The sequence below is a fragment of the Schistocerca americana genome, chromosome 4, assembly GCF_021461395.2.
Source record: "Schistocerca americana isolate TAMUIC-IGC-003095 chromosome 4, iqSchAmer2.1, whole genome shotgun sequence".
Taxonomy (NCBI): domain Eukaryota; kingdom Metazoa; phylum Arthropoda; class Insecta; order Orthoptera; family Acrididae; genus Schistocerca; species Schistocerca americana.
In genome coordinates, this window is record NC_060122.1 from 192,692,044 (window position 1) to 192,708,842 (window position 16,799).

A 16,799-nucleotide genomic window follows, 5' to 3' on the forward strand; every position below is an offset into this window, starting at 1 on the left:
CTAACAGATGGGTATAGACCTTCATTCAGCGCCTGCAGAAATTCTTATCGGGTTTGGAAGATTCCCAAGCCATGAAATGTGTCTGGAATTTCTCTCAGTGAGAAACTTTTCTGACCAGAATTCTGACATCATGTTTTGCGGCCACGTTTGTTACACCACTGCTTGTATACACTTTGAACGTCACGCACACTGTGATCATAGGCACGGCAAAACACCATTGCCCCTTTTTGTCACTCTGTCATGTCCTTACATCTACCAGTGTTTACGTACAATATCAGCTTGAAACAAAACTGTCGCGCTTGCAGTTGAACGCGTGATTCGATCACTGCACCATCTGTAAACGCTTATTATATGTGGGTGCGCACTGGGACGATAAATGTTTTGTACGGTGAGCTTACTGGAAGGTGTAAAAAGAATTTATATTCCACTGTAGCTGTCTATTTCTATAGAATTGACTACACTGACGTTCACTTTACGCAGGGGATGTGCCAGTGCAGCTGGAGATGACGGCGGCGCTGTGGGCGGTGCTGGCGGTGGTGATGGCGCTGTTGGTGCTGGCCGTGGTGGCGGCTGTGGGGGTGGCCAGGGTGCGGGGGCGGCGCCGGGCGCGCGGTGGCGGTTCGCCTGCCCGCCTCGCGCTCAAGAAGAAGGCCGCCGCCGCCGCAGCAGCAGCAGCAGCAGCAGAGAACTCGGACAAGGATGACCGCAACCCAGACGTCGTGCCTTCGCTAAGCGGCGACTGTGAGAATCCACCGCAGCCATTCCTTAGTCTAGATCGTAGCTATATACATGAAACGTTCAGTAATTTGCTTTATTTAACTGCCGCAATTGTAACACCGGTTCCCGTCAGATCACCGAAGTTGAGCACCGTTAGGCTGGGATGGCACTTGGTTGGGTGACCGGTCTGCCGAGCGCTGTTTGACAAGCGGGGTGTACTCAGTCCTTGTGACGTAAACAGAAGCTACTTAATTGATTGAGAACTAGCGTCTCCGGTCTCATAAACTGACTAAATGGCCGGGAGAGCAGTGTGCTGACCACATGCCCCTCCACATCTGCATCCGGTGACGCCTCTGGGCCGATGATGACACGGCGGTCGGTCGGTGCCGTTGGGCCTTTGTGGCTTGATCGGGCAGAGGTTTTTTATGTTTTATTCACATCAAGATACCGTAACTTTCGCACATGCGGTCTGCTTGAAGTAGAAAGCTATCGTCTTATTGCGAGACAAAGCGCAGGCCCATTAGTCTCTAAACACTCTGTAACGTACAACGGTAATTTATAAGTCTCTAAACACTCTGTAACGTACAACGGTAATTTATAAGTAACCATTCCTCAACTAATGTTAAAGTGCTGGCCTCATTTGTACTGAGACTGCTGCTGGTGCGAGGATCGCCGCTGTATCTTAGCTCATCGTAAAAGATCGCAGGGTTCTGAAAATCGTGCTGAACTGGCGTCTTCATTCCAAGTAGTTTGCCCCTGTGAAGTAGGCGAGGCATCTGATCTGGATCAGGTACTGTCGTCTCAAAATGCATTGCTACTAATCGCGACTCGGATATTCAGGATTCAAATTCGCTCAAATGGCTCTGAGCACTACGGGACTTAACTGCTGAGGTCATCAGTCCCCTAGATCTTAGAACTACTTAAACCCAACTAACCTAAGGACATCACACACATCCATGCCCGAGGCAGGATTCGAACCTGTGACCGTAGCGGTCGCGCGGTTCCGGACTGACGTGCCTAGAACCGCTCGGCCACCGCGGTCGGCTATTCAGGATTCGGGGACCAGTTAAGTTATATATTCGAAATTTCACTAGGGATGCCAGTTATTTTATTCATGAAGTTGACATTGGGTGAAATAATAATAGCAAAATCAAAACATCTATCGACGATCTGTAATGCACACACAAGGTAATCCACGTATGTTACAAAAATAGTTTTCATGCACAGTGGACAGTAAATAACTTCCCTCCTTTGCAATTTGTCTGCGTTGCGCGGACACTCATTCCAACACGAAATCACTGCTTCCAGGAAGGCAAGCTGGCAGCGTAGATCACTCCTTCGGGCATTGCACAAAGTGATATGGGCTGTTCATATATTTTGTTCTATTACAAATGTTGTAGCACAAATGAAATGACACTATTTCAGAGACATTATGGGCTCCCACAGGTACGACTTTTTGTATATAGACGGAAGCAGCGACTGAAAATTTGTGCCAAGGCAGGGAATCGAACCCAGATCTCATGATGACTAGGCTGTGCGTTGTCCACTATGCCACCTTGGTGCAGCGGTTCACATAACTGCTCGGATGACCCTGCCACACCTGCCTCCTCCAAACTCTCATCCCAGTCTACTTTCTATACGTGTGTAAGGGGGAATTTAAAGTAGACCAAGCAGCAGTGAGAATTATGATCGAGGAGGGAGCCGTGCCAGGATAATCTGTGCAGTTATGTGAATGGCTGTGCCAAGATAGTTTAGTGGCTAACGCACTTGCATAGTAAACGGGAGATCTGGGTTCGATTCCTGGCCTTCATACCAATTTTCACTCGTCGCTTCAGTCTATGTACATAAAATGTTATATTATGTTAATTTTAATAAGTATGTCGTAAAAAGCACATTAATGAGAGACACTCTTGTTAATTTCTATTTGATGTCTTTTTTTAATTAACAAATAATGAAGTAATTGGTTTCGGCGCGCAAGCCGTACCCTATTAACCAACCAGAGAGTATCATGCCTCAATGGATCTATGCTAGCTGACAACAGGAGCTCAGCGAACTGTAGTGTTGTGTATAACCCGCACATGACAGGTTTCCTCGGCCGCAAACACGGACCGTTACCTATTTGGTGTCAGCTGGCTGCTACTACATAGTCCAATCAACGAATATCAGACGTTTATCGAGTACTTATCTACGGGTGTCAAGTGATATTGATGTACAATATGTACATGATAGTAATGGCTGAGAAGAGTAATCTTTGGGTGTATGATGTTGTCAGTGATCTATGTTGTGTTGGTGGGAAAAGGACTGGATTGGTAAGTGTGGCAGTTTGCTGCTGTCTATTGTTGACAGCGAATTGTAAAGCCGTGTAACCATGTTATGTTCAATTAGCGTTGAATTAATGAACGACCAGAAACTTACTGCTCTTCTCTCACTGTTAGTTATGTTACTAGTTTATTGCATAAATCGCTTTCCTTCTGGAAATTCAGGTACTTGTAGAGAGTGTTTCGCTAAATGAAGCCTCTTACCACACATTCCTAAACTGGGTGTAAATATCTGTAATGGGATGAGAATGATCATATTGAAGTCTAGAAAGCGATCTTCTATAATCCATTGCTTAACGTAGGTTGAAATATCTGAAGCTCCATGATACCTATGCGAGCTACTTTTCTTGCAGAGGGCGCCAATTTAAGCCTCTGGCCCTCTTTAGATTTTGGAAGATCTGCGGCTAGAGTAATGCATTTCGTACCCTTCATGCTGTGAAAAGTTAACTGCAAATACAGTGAAGTTGACACTGTTGAATGTATACTATATCGACAACAAGTTATCTTGGACAGGTCTTTCAGCATGGTGGACAGTTGATAGACTAGCTGTTGAGCCGTTTTACTCTATAGCTAACTTAACAACGACAAATAAGTACTCACTAAATAAGCTGAAAATATCTCCACTACATAAATAGGAGCCAGTGAAGTTATTTTGTCTACTCACATTGGAGAAATGCACAAAAAATTCTGAGTTGGTATGGTCTGTTTGTAAACTGAAATGCGAGCAATACTTGTGCTGCCGTACAAGATAAATAAGAATCAATTTCCCCTCTAGCACTGTAGAACAGTGTGTAGAGATATACTTGGAATCTGTATATATACATTTGTTGCGTTAGAATTATTACTATATTCCGAGCAGCGTTAACACAGAATGTGCATAAACACCGTATGAGCGTGTTTCCATGGAAGTGCGACCCGTGCAGTTGCTGCAGCAGACAGCCAATCAGAGCAGTGCCTGCGACAGCAGGAACTCCTCTAAACCAACAGAAATCTCGTCACTGGGTCGCTCATATGGTACAGCCTATAGGTGTGTATTCTCAAGTCGTGCAGGTCTGCGAGAGCCACACTACCCAGTTCTGAAGTTGCGTTCAGTAAGATCGCTAGGCAACCGATCAACACCATCACATCAGCTGCCCCGTATCAGTGATAGCCCGCCACCAAGTGATAGGCTTATACGTATAAGGAGTGTGCAAATGAGAATTTATTGAACACCGTAACAACCAAAACGACTGTAATGTGCATATGGTGCTTTGGGATAAAGTAGTGAGACATCTCTGGTCGCGAAGCATGCGTCTTGACGTCCCCCTAAAAAAATTTGGAGTTGTGCCGTCACGAGGCAGGGTGATTCTTACCGTCTTTTTCGACACCTGAGGACCGATACTCATCGTATTCCTCAAGCACGGAATTACCCATAGACAGTGACAGGTACTGCGAGACAGTCCATGGTCTTTGCAAGTCCATGAAGAGAAGACTGCGTTGGCAGTTCAGAGAGGGAGTGATTCTGCTCCACGAAAACGTGCGTCCACACGTCTTCAAGGTCACACGAAGCGTAATGACCAAGTTCAGGTGGGAGCAGTTTGAGCGTCCGTCTTACAGACCAGACATGTCGCCCTGCGACTTCCATCTATTTGGTCCACTAAAATGATACCTCAAAGGAAAGCGCTTCATCTCGGACCATGAACTGAAGGACACAGTGGTGGACCGGTTCCTGTCACAGCCACAGGAGTTTTGGGAACGGAGATTCTTTCGGCTTGTGAAACAGTGGAATAGTTGACCTCATGCTTCTGGTGATAAGTTTTGAATAAACCCGGAATGTTGTTGTGTACCTTTTGTTTCGAACACTCATCATATGATGAGTCAAAAAATTCCTTCTTCTATAGAGAGGATGCCATTATGTTCCTTCATTCACACTGTAGCTAAATTGCATCAACATTGTCTAATGAGATCATGATACTTTTAGGGGCTTGCCTCTGTTCTGCATTGCTATGAACACTGGTTGACAGGAAAGTCCACAACACACTATCCGCCCTAGGGCATTTCCTCCAGTAAGCTCAAATAACTGTAATGATACAGAACCGTCATGAACAGCCATTTCTACTAATTATTGTTTCAGCTCAAGGCGCTGTTCTCGCTTTGGGAGGCTGTCGTATCATAAATAGGTGAGGACGGTCAACGACCAAATGCAGCTCATTTTCTACACTTCATGCAACGACAATGGATAAAATATAAAGCCATTGCAGCGAAGTAATTGTACATGCTGGCAGCGAAGTAATTGTACATGCTGGTTGATATTATGGTTTCAGCACTGTGAGGAGGGTCTACTAGAAGACGTAACGGAGTGGTAGAAAGGACCTATTGCTGTTGCTTGTAAAGGTTCTTGAATTACGTAACCATTACGGCACCTCACCTCAACCTCTCGATACCAGCAATATTCTACTGTGTTTCTGTAAAATAGTTAACATATTTCTGTAACAACATTCAGATTTTATTTCATTAATGTAGAGGTACTTCGATACATCTATATGTATTTATTGCAGTGATACTATTCTTATGTGTATTCTTTCTTGTGTCACTATGATCATTGACGTGCTTGTAACTCTGATTTTTGGGGCGCGTAAGTTTTGGTCGTCATCTTAAAAAGACGCAAATTGTAGTCAGTTTATGAAATATGAACTTTAACAGTGAGGAAGATATTTTCAAGTATGTTTTATATTGTGAAGTGATGCTTTGGAACGAGTTACTTGATATTGCAACAAAAGTAATAAAAAAGAATTTAACTTAAATTCGGAGTGCTGATTACTTTTTTACATCCCCATTGTTCTAACTTGCAAAAGTTTATTCCTCAAGAATGGTTTATCTATAAAACTTTTGAATATCGCTGAACAACACTTAGCCCTCTTTGCATCCGAACTTGGAATCATCAGTACCTAGAATTTCGACGATTGAGCCATGAGTTCACGACGAGACCAGCGTGGGAAACACGAAAAGATGAGTGCCTAGTATATCCATTATTTCAAGAAATGACTTTATTAACTGTGCTCTAACGATACCTGCCACATAATATAACTTTGTTGTTGCCCGAAAATGCAATATTTAGCAGCGTGAGCAACACTACAATCGAAATTAATTTTTGACCTTTGTTGTGGTAGGGTTGTTAGATGCTCAATTGCATTATCCTCTTGTTCCTTGTCACAGAAGGAAGCAATATTAGAATGGTCGCCAGCGCGATTATTAGAGACAGAGCAAAAGCTCATATTACAAAAAAAAAAAAAAAAAAAAAAATTTGAAAGAAATTGGTCATGCCCATATCAAAGGACCCATCCCAGAATTTGTCTGGCACGATTTAGGGAAAACAAGAAAACCTATAGCTGTATGGCGGGATGTGAATTTGAACTGTCATCCTCTAGGGTACGAGGCAAGTGTGCCAACCACTGCCGGCTGTAGTGGCCGAGCGGTTCTAGGCGCTACAATCTGGAACCGCGCGACCGCTGCGGTCGCAGTTTCGAATCTTGCCTCGGGCATGGATGTTTGTGGTGTCCTTAGGTTAGTTAGATTTAAGTAGTTCTAAGTTCTAGGGGACTGATGACTTCAGAAGTAAAGTCCCATAGTGCTCAGAGCTATTTGAGCCATTTGCCAACCACTGCGCCACTTCGTGCGCTCATTGGCACAGAGACATCAGACTCGTGAGAGACAACAGGTTATGAGTTCATCGGCTTTTTCCCGCTAATACTTTCCTGGGCTACTCGTTAGGGGCCACAAAGAGGTCCTGCAGTCATCGCAGATGAGTCATTCATAGATTAGCAGTTTCATTACGGAATGAGTATAAGGAGTGTCTGCCCAAAATCATTTTAGTGGTTCAAATGGTACAAATGGCTCTGAGCACTATGGGACTTAACTGTTGAGGTCATCAGTCCCTTAGAACTTAGAACTACTTAAACCTAACTAACCTAAGGACATCACACACATCCATGCCCAAGGCAGGATTCGAACCTGCGACCGTAGCGGTCTCGTTGTTCCAGACTGTAGCGCCTAGAACTGCTCGGCCACTCCAGCCGGCTCACTTTAGTGGATGTAAATCTCAGGGAGGAGGTGCCCTTACGCAGATATAGGACTTGTGAACCACATCGTATCTGTGATGCCCTATGATCTTGTATTACTAATAACGGATATAATAAAACCCTAAAGGTTGAATTTTATTATTAAAAGCTTCTTCCATCAGCGTTAAGTACGCTGGCTAAAGAGTGTAAGATACCCCGTGACAATCTGTGTGCTGGAAGCTGGTAGCAATTACGATTATTTTACTACTAGCAGATTATGATGATGAACAGGGTGGCTTTAGATAATCCAGGCCATCGTCATCATCATAATCAGTTTTCTGTCCTAGGGTACGTCCTCACATGTCATTCTGCATGTAGTTCTATCATTTTCTAACCTCTTTATTTCCTCATGCCTTTCTTCTATCTCCATACTGTCCGCCATCTGATATCATCTGTGCCTCTTCTTCTTCCGTTCACCGTTCCTTCCATAGCATCCATAAGTAAAAAGTCTCTTCTCATCCAATGTCCAAGTCAATTGCCTTACATCTTCCTTATTACCTTTAAAATATCTCTCTCTTTCCCCACTCATTTCGGCATCTCCTCATTTCTTTGTGTCCTCCTCCAAATCCACGTCTCACATACTTTTACTCTTCTTCCTTCCTCTTTCTTTAGGGTCCATTTTTAAGTTCTGTACAATGCCATGCTCCATAAAAGCACTTCACCAGTGTCTTCCTCAGGTCCCTGCCCATGCACAAACATCGAAGCCCCCTTTTTATATTAAATGCCCCCTTGGCAATGGCTATAGTGATTTTCACCTCCTTATACATTTTATTTCGTCCGTAATTTTGCTCCCCAGACATGTGGAAGCACTAACTTCTTCTATATCTTCCTTTCTAACTTTGTAGATTTTCTTACTATCCTTGCATTTGTCACCATACGTTTTGTCTTTTCCTTATTTACTCTTATTCTGAATTCCTCACAGGTTTTATTTAATTATTTTAAAATTCCATGCATACTTCTTTCGCTCCCTGGCAATAAAGGCGTTTCAAACGCAAATTGAAACCCACTGCCACCAACCTCCACTCATCTTTTTCGTTTCTGAATAATAAGCTCCATGTATATTTAAACACCATTGGGGACAGTCAGTGCTATGCCTCATTCCCTTCCAATATTTCTTTCCTCTGTCATCTCGTCCCCAGGCAAAAAAAAAAAAAAAAAAAAAAATTAAGAGACGGACCTCATGTACTGATTGACATGAACGCCAAATAATATGGAGGGTGGTTGTAAAAAATAGCATGAAATCGGCGGTAGGAACGGCTCGTGCGTTCCACAGTGCTACCAGCAGCCTATCGAGCACAATGACTGTGTGTATGGATTTGAACATGTCATTTCCTTCTCTTACAGTTTAGTGCCAGATGTGCATTGTTAATTGCATACAATAGAGAGACAGCATCAGCGTGAAAGCACGCCCTGTCATAAGGCAGCTTCTTTGAGGCAATTGTTTGGTGTCAATAACATTCCGGAAAAGGACTGGCCTGCCCAGACTCCAGACCTGAACCGAGTACAACACTTTTGGGTTGAGTTAGAACGTCGACTTCTATCCAGACACCAGAATCCAACATCACTGGTTTTGTCTAGGGAATGATGGGCTGCCTCTCCTAGACAGACAAAAAAACTCGTCAAAAGATCGGCAGAAGTGCTCCAGCTCTCACAAAGGCGAAGGGTGGAAAACACTTCTTATTGAATATCAGTAATGGGTGTCCAGATATTTTTAATCAGAGAGTGTGCAGTTTTGGCGCAATGTGCCTTTTGTTATAAACTAGAAAATTAGTAAAGTACACGTAATTGGAATTAAAAGCAATTTAATTTTTCAGTATGAACAAAGGTATTATTTTCGTATAAATATGAAAACTCTACTTTGTTAAATAGAATATATGTGCCAGTTTACTAATATTTCAGTTCTCTCTTCTCTTCAAAGTGCCTAACATAGGCTTCTCTCCGACGAATTGCTTGTCGTACGTCTCGGCGAAGTTCCAACAGTACTGGCGCATCATGTTCTCATTCCAACTGCCCGTACTTCCTTCACTTTCATGTCTTGATGGAAGCACTATGTTCTGCACTGGCAGCTGACATCATCCTTATTCTAAGGATATACTCAAATGATTCCCACCAATTCGCAGCCATTTGCGACTCAAAGCTAAAACCGAATACCATTTTTGGAATACTAAGGTCCTACAAGCACATCATACTTTCATTTGGCTTCCGACAGATAAAGGAATTTAACTCCTTAAGAGTTGAAGCATTTTGTGAGTCTTTCAAAAACTATTCATTCCTCTTACGGGGATAGGCGAGATGCAGTGAGTAATGAGGCTCAATGAGCAGGGACACTATATCAGTAGTGTATGGTATAAGTTGACAGTAAGGAACCAACGGGAGGCATATTAAGGTAGTCCGTTCAGATGCGGTGGCTATTGCTTCTATATGGCTTCGTGGCCAGCACATTTCTATAATAAACAGGAGACCCAGGTTCGAATCCAGGAGCGTCATATATTTTTAACTTGCGCCACTCATATAAATCAGTTCCCACTATCAGCTAGTGTCTTTAACTCCTTTGCGTCTTGACTATTTCATTCCGCTAAACTTAGTGTGAAGAAGATTGTAATAGAGTTCTTCTGGTCAAAATACGAACAGTTCCAAATATCGTGACAAAAAATAAAAACTCCTACAGACGCCCATAGGATTTTATTTTGTTTTGTCGCTACCAGTTTCAAAGCTTCATTGCGTCATCTTCAGGCTGTTTTGATGCGGTAAAGGTTGATACGATCCCCATGGATAACCCATCATTTGCGAGCATTACTGGATTCGCAAATAATGTGTCAGCACTCCAACCATCAACTGCCAACTGACACGAGAATCATTCCATATTTGAATTATCTGCGAATCCAGTAATGCTGGCAACTGATGCGTTATCCATGGGGATCCTATTACCTGTACCGCATCAAAACAGCCTGAAGATGACGCAATGAAGCGTTGAAACTGGTAGCGACAAAATAAAACAAAATCAAAAGGGCGGCTGTAAGTGTTTTTATTTTTTGTCACGATAGTAAACGGCCGTCGTCCCAGTGAACTTCTGCTAAAACGATGGATATGTATACTAACCCGGGCATGTGCAACAACTGCAATAACAGCTTCGTACTCTTAATAACGGAAATAGTATAAGAATTATGAAATACACTCCTGGAAATGGAAAAAAGAACACATTGACACCGGTGTGTCAGACCCACCATACTTGCTCCGGACACTGCGAGAGGGCTGTACAAGCAATGATCACACGCACGGCACAGCGGACACACCAGGAACCGCGGTGTTGGCCGTCGAATGGCGCTAGCTGCGCAGCATTTGTGCACCGCCGCCGTCAGTGTCAGCCAGTTTGCCGTGGCATACGGAGCTCCATCGCAGTCTTTAACACTGGTAGCATGCCGCGACAGCGTGGACGTGAACCGTATGTGCAGTTGACGGACTTTGAGCGAGGGCGTATAGTGGGCATGCGGGAGGCCGGGTGGACGTACCGCCGAATTGCTCAACACGTGGGGCGTGAGGTCTCCACAGTACATCGATGTTGTCGCCAGTGGTCGGCGGAAGGTGCACGTGCCCGTCGACCTGGGACCGGACCGCAGCGACGCGCGGATGCACGCCAAGACCGTAGGATCCTACGCAGTGCCGTTGGGGACCGCACCGCCACTTCCCAGCAAATTAGGGACACTGTTGCTCCTGGGGTATCGGCGAGGACCATTCGCAACCGTCTCCATGAAGCTGGGCTACGGTCCCGCACACCGTTAGGCCGTCTTCCGCTCACGCCCCAACATCGTGCAGCCCGCCTCCAGTGGTGTCGCGACAGGCGTGAATGGAGGGACGAATGGAGACGTGTCGTCTTCAGCGATGAAAGTCGCTTCTGCCTTGGTGCCAATGATGGTCGTATGCGTGTTTGGCGCCGTGCAGGTGAGCGCCACAATCAGGACTGCATACGACCAACGCACATAGGGCCAACACCCGGCATCATGGTGTGGGGAGCGATCTCCTACACTGGCCGTACACCACTGGTGATCGTCGAGGGGACACTGAATAGTGCACGGTACATCCAAACCGTCATCGAACCCATCGTTCTACCATTCCTTGACCGGCAAGGGAACTTGCTGTTCCAACAGGACAATGCACGTCTGCATGTATCCCGTGCCACCCAACGTGCTCTAGAAGGTGTAAGTCAACTACCCTGGCCAGCAAGATCTCCGGATCTGTCCCCCATTGAGCATGTTTGGGACTGGATGAAGCGTCGTCTCACGCGGTCTGCACGTCCAGCACGAACGCTGGTCCAGCTGAGGCGCCAGGTGGAAATGGCATGGCAAGCCGTTCCACAGGACTACATCCAGCATCTCTACGATCGTCTCCATGGGAGAATAGCAGCCTGCATTGCTGCGAAAGGTGGATATACACTGTACTAGTGCCGACATTGTGCATGCTCTGTTGCCTGTGGCTATGTGCCTGTGGTTCTGTCAGTGTGATCATGTGATGTATCTGACCCCAGGAATGCGTCAATTAAGTTTCCCCTTCCTGGGACAATGAATTCACGGTGTTCTTATTTCAATTTCCAGGAGTGTTCATAACCTTAGTGAAGATGTAATTTTACGTAAGTCGTGGTACCTAGTTCTAAAAAGTGGTGCACAATATAATTTTTTATTATCATGTTTTGTTTCAGCACTGCTACTGCTATTCCAAACGAATCTTAGTTCATCTTTTTTCTGAATGAAGAATGTGTGTTTCAACTTCATTATACGCTGCGGCACCACACATCACTGTATCACTTGGAGCATGCAGATTGTCAGGGTGGCCGCCACTGTTGCTTCTACACAGGGTCAGAGCCGGAGGCTGCGTCGTCACCGAGGGGGACTCCGGTTGCGCCGGATCCAGAGCCGCCGCCCCCACCTCCACCCCAGGCTGCGGGCGGCCTGCGGACACAGCCGTCCTCGCAGGTCTTCAGCGTCTGCTCCTCCACCCCCGGTGCTTACGTGCCGCACCCGGTATGTTAGCTTATACTTAACCCCCGTCCATTCAACTTGTACAGCAACACTTTTGATTCCTTATTTGTTCCCCAAATGCAATTTTCTCCAAGTAATAGCCCTTCGATCTGGATTTAACACTGATCGAACTACTACTGATTGTTGACAGTGTCCACGTAACATGGATTTATGAATAGTGCATAAGATAGGTTTGGTTAAGTGACAACCAACAGATGTTAAAAATTTGAGAAAAGGCATTATTAACAATCAACTGTTTATTATAAACCAATATCTGTAATAGTTTCCGTCATAGACCATCATCAAACACCCCTGTGATAAAGGTCTATGGCCAAAACTGACAGATATACAGGTCTATAACAAAACAGCTGACTCTTAATAATGCATTTTCTCATTGCGTTATAAATCTAGTGACAAAAAACTGCTCATTTGCACAGTTTAACATTCAACCTTTGATTTCAGGCTATTTGGTCAGAGGCAAACGACGACATCATTATGCCCCCCACCCCTGCGCCCCAAATCTCTCGCCACCTTGCCATGCCCACCCTTCCCAATTCCAGTTCATCCAGTTCCCTCTCAGTATATTACTGGCTATTGAAACGAAACCATCAATCACTGTACACCACAGTGCATTCTTAGCCGTACCCTGGCCAATCCGTAAGCTTGTAAAACAGACATATTTATATCGCCCAGTCACGGTCTATGATTTCACCAGCTATTAAAACTAAACGGCCGATCAATATACAGTTATTATCTTGCCTAGTTTCTTAGGTATCTAGATGTTGCGTTATGTTCAGATATATTCGATTATTTCTGATAGTATTTCTAAGTCAAAAATATGTAATCGTGGGTGTGCTTACGCTCTCACAAACACACACACACCCACACCCACACACACACACACACCCACACCCACACACACACACACACACATATATATATATATATATATATATATATATATTGCGCGATGTTCAAAAGTATCGAAAAACTTGGTATTACTTAACAAAGAACGTATATGTCACCCTAATAATTGCTTAAATTGGCATCTATTTAAAAGTACTTGCATCACCTGGATTATTCATCAAAAATTCATAAAGAATGTAACTTAGAATTATTTTCCATGTTTGAGATGTATATGAAAGGTACTACACAGACGCAATGTTTTTGTCAATTATAACAATGTTATTCTTAGTTGTAAAAATAATATACCAACAGCCGCTGTTTAAAGCTTTTTATTGTTACATGTGTGAAGAGCAAATATTGCTTGTGGTGTCTTATATGGAAAACAGGTGCAAATATTGCTTCCCTATTATACACATGTATGACTGTATGCTTTATGTCGTTTGTGCCACATAGCCTGAAGATGATTCTGTTGAGGAGTCGAAATTGGTAACCTAAACAAAAGGGTGTTGGAATACTACTTTTACACCTCATCGACTGGTTTTTCAGTCCCACACTCCAATATTGCAAGTTGGATTTACATTTTATTTTGTTTTCATGTCAAAAATATGTGAAGGGTGTAACTAATTCTATTCCCACGCATCATTCAAAAAACACACACGATGTTTGTTTCAAGTGTCATTAGGTTATTTCCTCATTCGAAATGTCCATCGAAATATGTATAGGGTAAAATGTATGTTAAAAACTTATCAGCAACACACGCAATATTGATGTCAAGGAATATAGTGGTATCTCCACATACGAAATATCTGTCCAAATATATAACGGTCATAGGCGTTTCGGTCTTGTACTTACTTTATTACATGTTGCTCATGGAACCATTTCAAGGAGAAAGGAGATAATACAACACGTTCTACACCAGAAATATATAACTGACATTATTATCTTACTATAACATCTTTTTGAATTAATTTTATTCCAGAAATTACAATGAGTTACGTTCCACGGTTGCTATACACACCATTGTTACATATTCCGACACTTCAGCACAACGGACCATACGAAATATGACGCGGTTTTATGACATCGTTAATGCGTTACAGCGTTTAACTACATTTTCGTAACACAACAAGAACTTTGTAGTATGTCAGATACGTTATATAAACACACAACATGGCCATACAATACAAGGTGAAGAAAGACAAGTGATCGATCTAAAAAATACAATCTCACGACTAAAATAAAATTATTTTCAAATAACTAAAGATTCTGAGTACAAAACACATGGAGATTGTTTCTCCCTACATGCTGTAGTAATTAAAGCTCCCCGATCAATAAAGGCAATAAGAGCGTGCACTTAAATGTAATTATTAATTAGAATTTGGGGATATCAAGAATAGAACAAAGGTGACACTAATGTTACAGGCTAATGGTTATGCTACATAAAAAAATACAAGTGGACTGGATCACTACTAATGGAAGTTAAAGGTCGCACAGCACTTGTGGACGATCTTAGCTCTATCCACGTATCGCGCACTGAAAAAGCCAGACCACAAAACAGTTTATTCTATAACGTAATAAAACATACTTTCATTAGTCGACAAGAACAGTCTGATATTTTTACACACTGCTAACTACATGATTCTGCAGCAAAACAGCATGTCGAACTACAGTAGCGAAAATATGTATAGATTAATAAGGAATGTTATGCCTTTAGCAATCGACTTTCAAACAACTTTCATCTAATTTTCAGTGTCAGTCAAACATTACAGAGAACCAGTACTGCACAAAACGTGTGGCGATTTCTGCTGATAATACTATCTTATGCTATCACACAGTGTACACTAAACGACATATTGCTTCATACATCACCATTTCGTACAAAAGTTGTAAGAAAATGTCCTATTCACTAGATTTTACAGCAGTGTTTGTAAAAAACTGACCCATGTACAAAACGTTTATCACCGCTTGCCGATAATTCTAACTTATGAACTCACACGGTGGAAGCTACACTGTTAAGCAGGCAAGGCACTGCTAATTGACACAAGCAAATAGGAACACAGAAATACAACAGTACTCTAAAACTATAAACTGACTCTGTGTCTCAGGTATTAGATCTTAAAGCTGAATCCCAAAACCAGTACCTGACAGCGTGTACTTGCAGTGAATGTATTCTAATATCAGCAGCTGACATCAGGTATGTACAGATGGCGTTTACTATTGAATGTTCAATCCGTGCTGTAGCACCAGAGGTTGACAGAGTACGTTCCACTATTTAACAGTGTGTGTCAGTTATTTGGTCACAAACAGTAATCACAGTTACTGATAACCATATAACTAATTCCCTATACATTACAATGTTATAACAAAGTTGTAACAAGTAGCCTCATGTATTGGCGTGTTACAGCAAAACTTTGGCGTTGTGGAGCCGGAATTCTGCTGTTACAGAACATTGCCTTAGCACTTATCGACCTATGGAATACGACAACACAGATTCTGGCATGCTCTTCCAGCTATGGTGTTGTTAAGAAAACACTAAAAATTAAATTATCATAAACATAGTGGAGGTATTTGCTTCAGCTATGCATGCAGTCCTCCTCTCTTTCTTTTCAAAAGCCAGAGGGGTAGAGTTAGTCCTACTTCACCCACTGGTTATTAATATTCACTGTTGATAACTTCTTATATCAGCCATCTTTGATTATGTGAGGTCGCTTGTGTTTACAATGTGTGTGTATTATCTTTCTGGATATACTCTGCATACTGAGGTTTTCAAATCTTTTGTACACCATTTCTTTGCTGCATTTTTGTCTTGAAAATGACAGGGTGTGCACCTACCAAAATATTACAGGTCCTCAAAGTTGTCACCCAGCTGCATTCCTGTAAATTTTGCGAAATGAAATTGTAGCAAAGAGGTGAACACATCACCACTGATGCATAAAACTACAAAAAATTACCACATGTTACTGAATAATCAAGTTGAGATCTGTTCCTGCAAACTGTGATGCGTTCCAGAAAGCAAAATGAACTAACCAGTAAGCTAGACTTGTTGCTGCCAGTAACACAAAACTTATTCCAATAAACAAAGAGCTTAGTCAGATACACGACGCCACATATGCTGGTTGATGTTACCATGTCTTAAGCATGAATTCACATGCAGGACATTGATGTAGAATGCGTGATACCACAATCCAAATTTGCAGTCACATAGTGGTCACCTGTTTTGTTCTAGTGGCCAGTGAAATACTGCACTGAGATCAGTTCTCTCGTTTTCGTGATTACTATAATAGCTGCCATGGCTCATGTCCTGCTCATGTGACATTATGAAATTATCGTTTTTCTTGTTGGAAAATTTCTTGACTTCCTAGGACTGAGAACTCTTGCTGGGACAGACAACTCTCAACTTGTTTGTTAATCTCCTTTGCTTCCTGAAACAAGTCACAATTTAGTGGACCCAGTCTCAATTTCATTAGTAGGGAACATATAGAGCAATTGTAGCAATTTTGTTGTAACAATAAGATATGTGGGAAAGTTCGTTTCAGCTTTGCTGTAATATGTGTGGCATTTTGTAGTAAATGGGCAACTTTTTACAGTTTTGTGCAACAGTAATAACGTACAGCGAAATTTGTTAAAGTTCCCCTGTAACATAGCGATTTGTAGGGCAACTGTCACAATTTAGTTGTAACATGGAGATATGTGGAGCAATCTGCTACAACTTCATTTGAAGCGTATCTGCAACTGATAACAAAATAAGG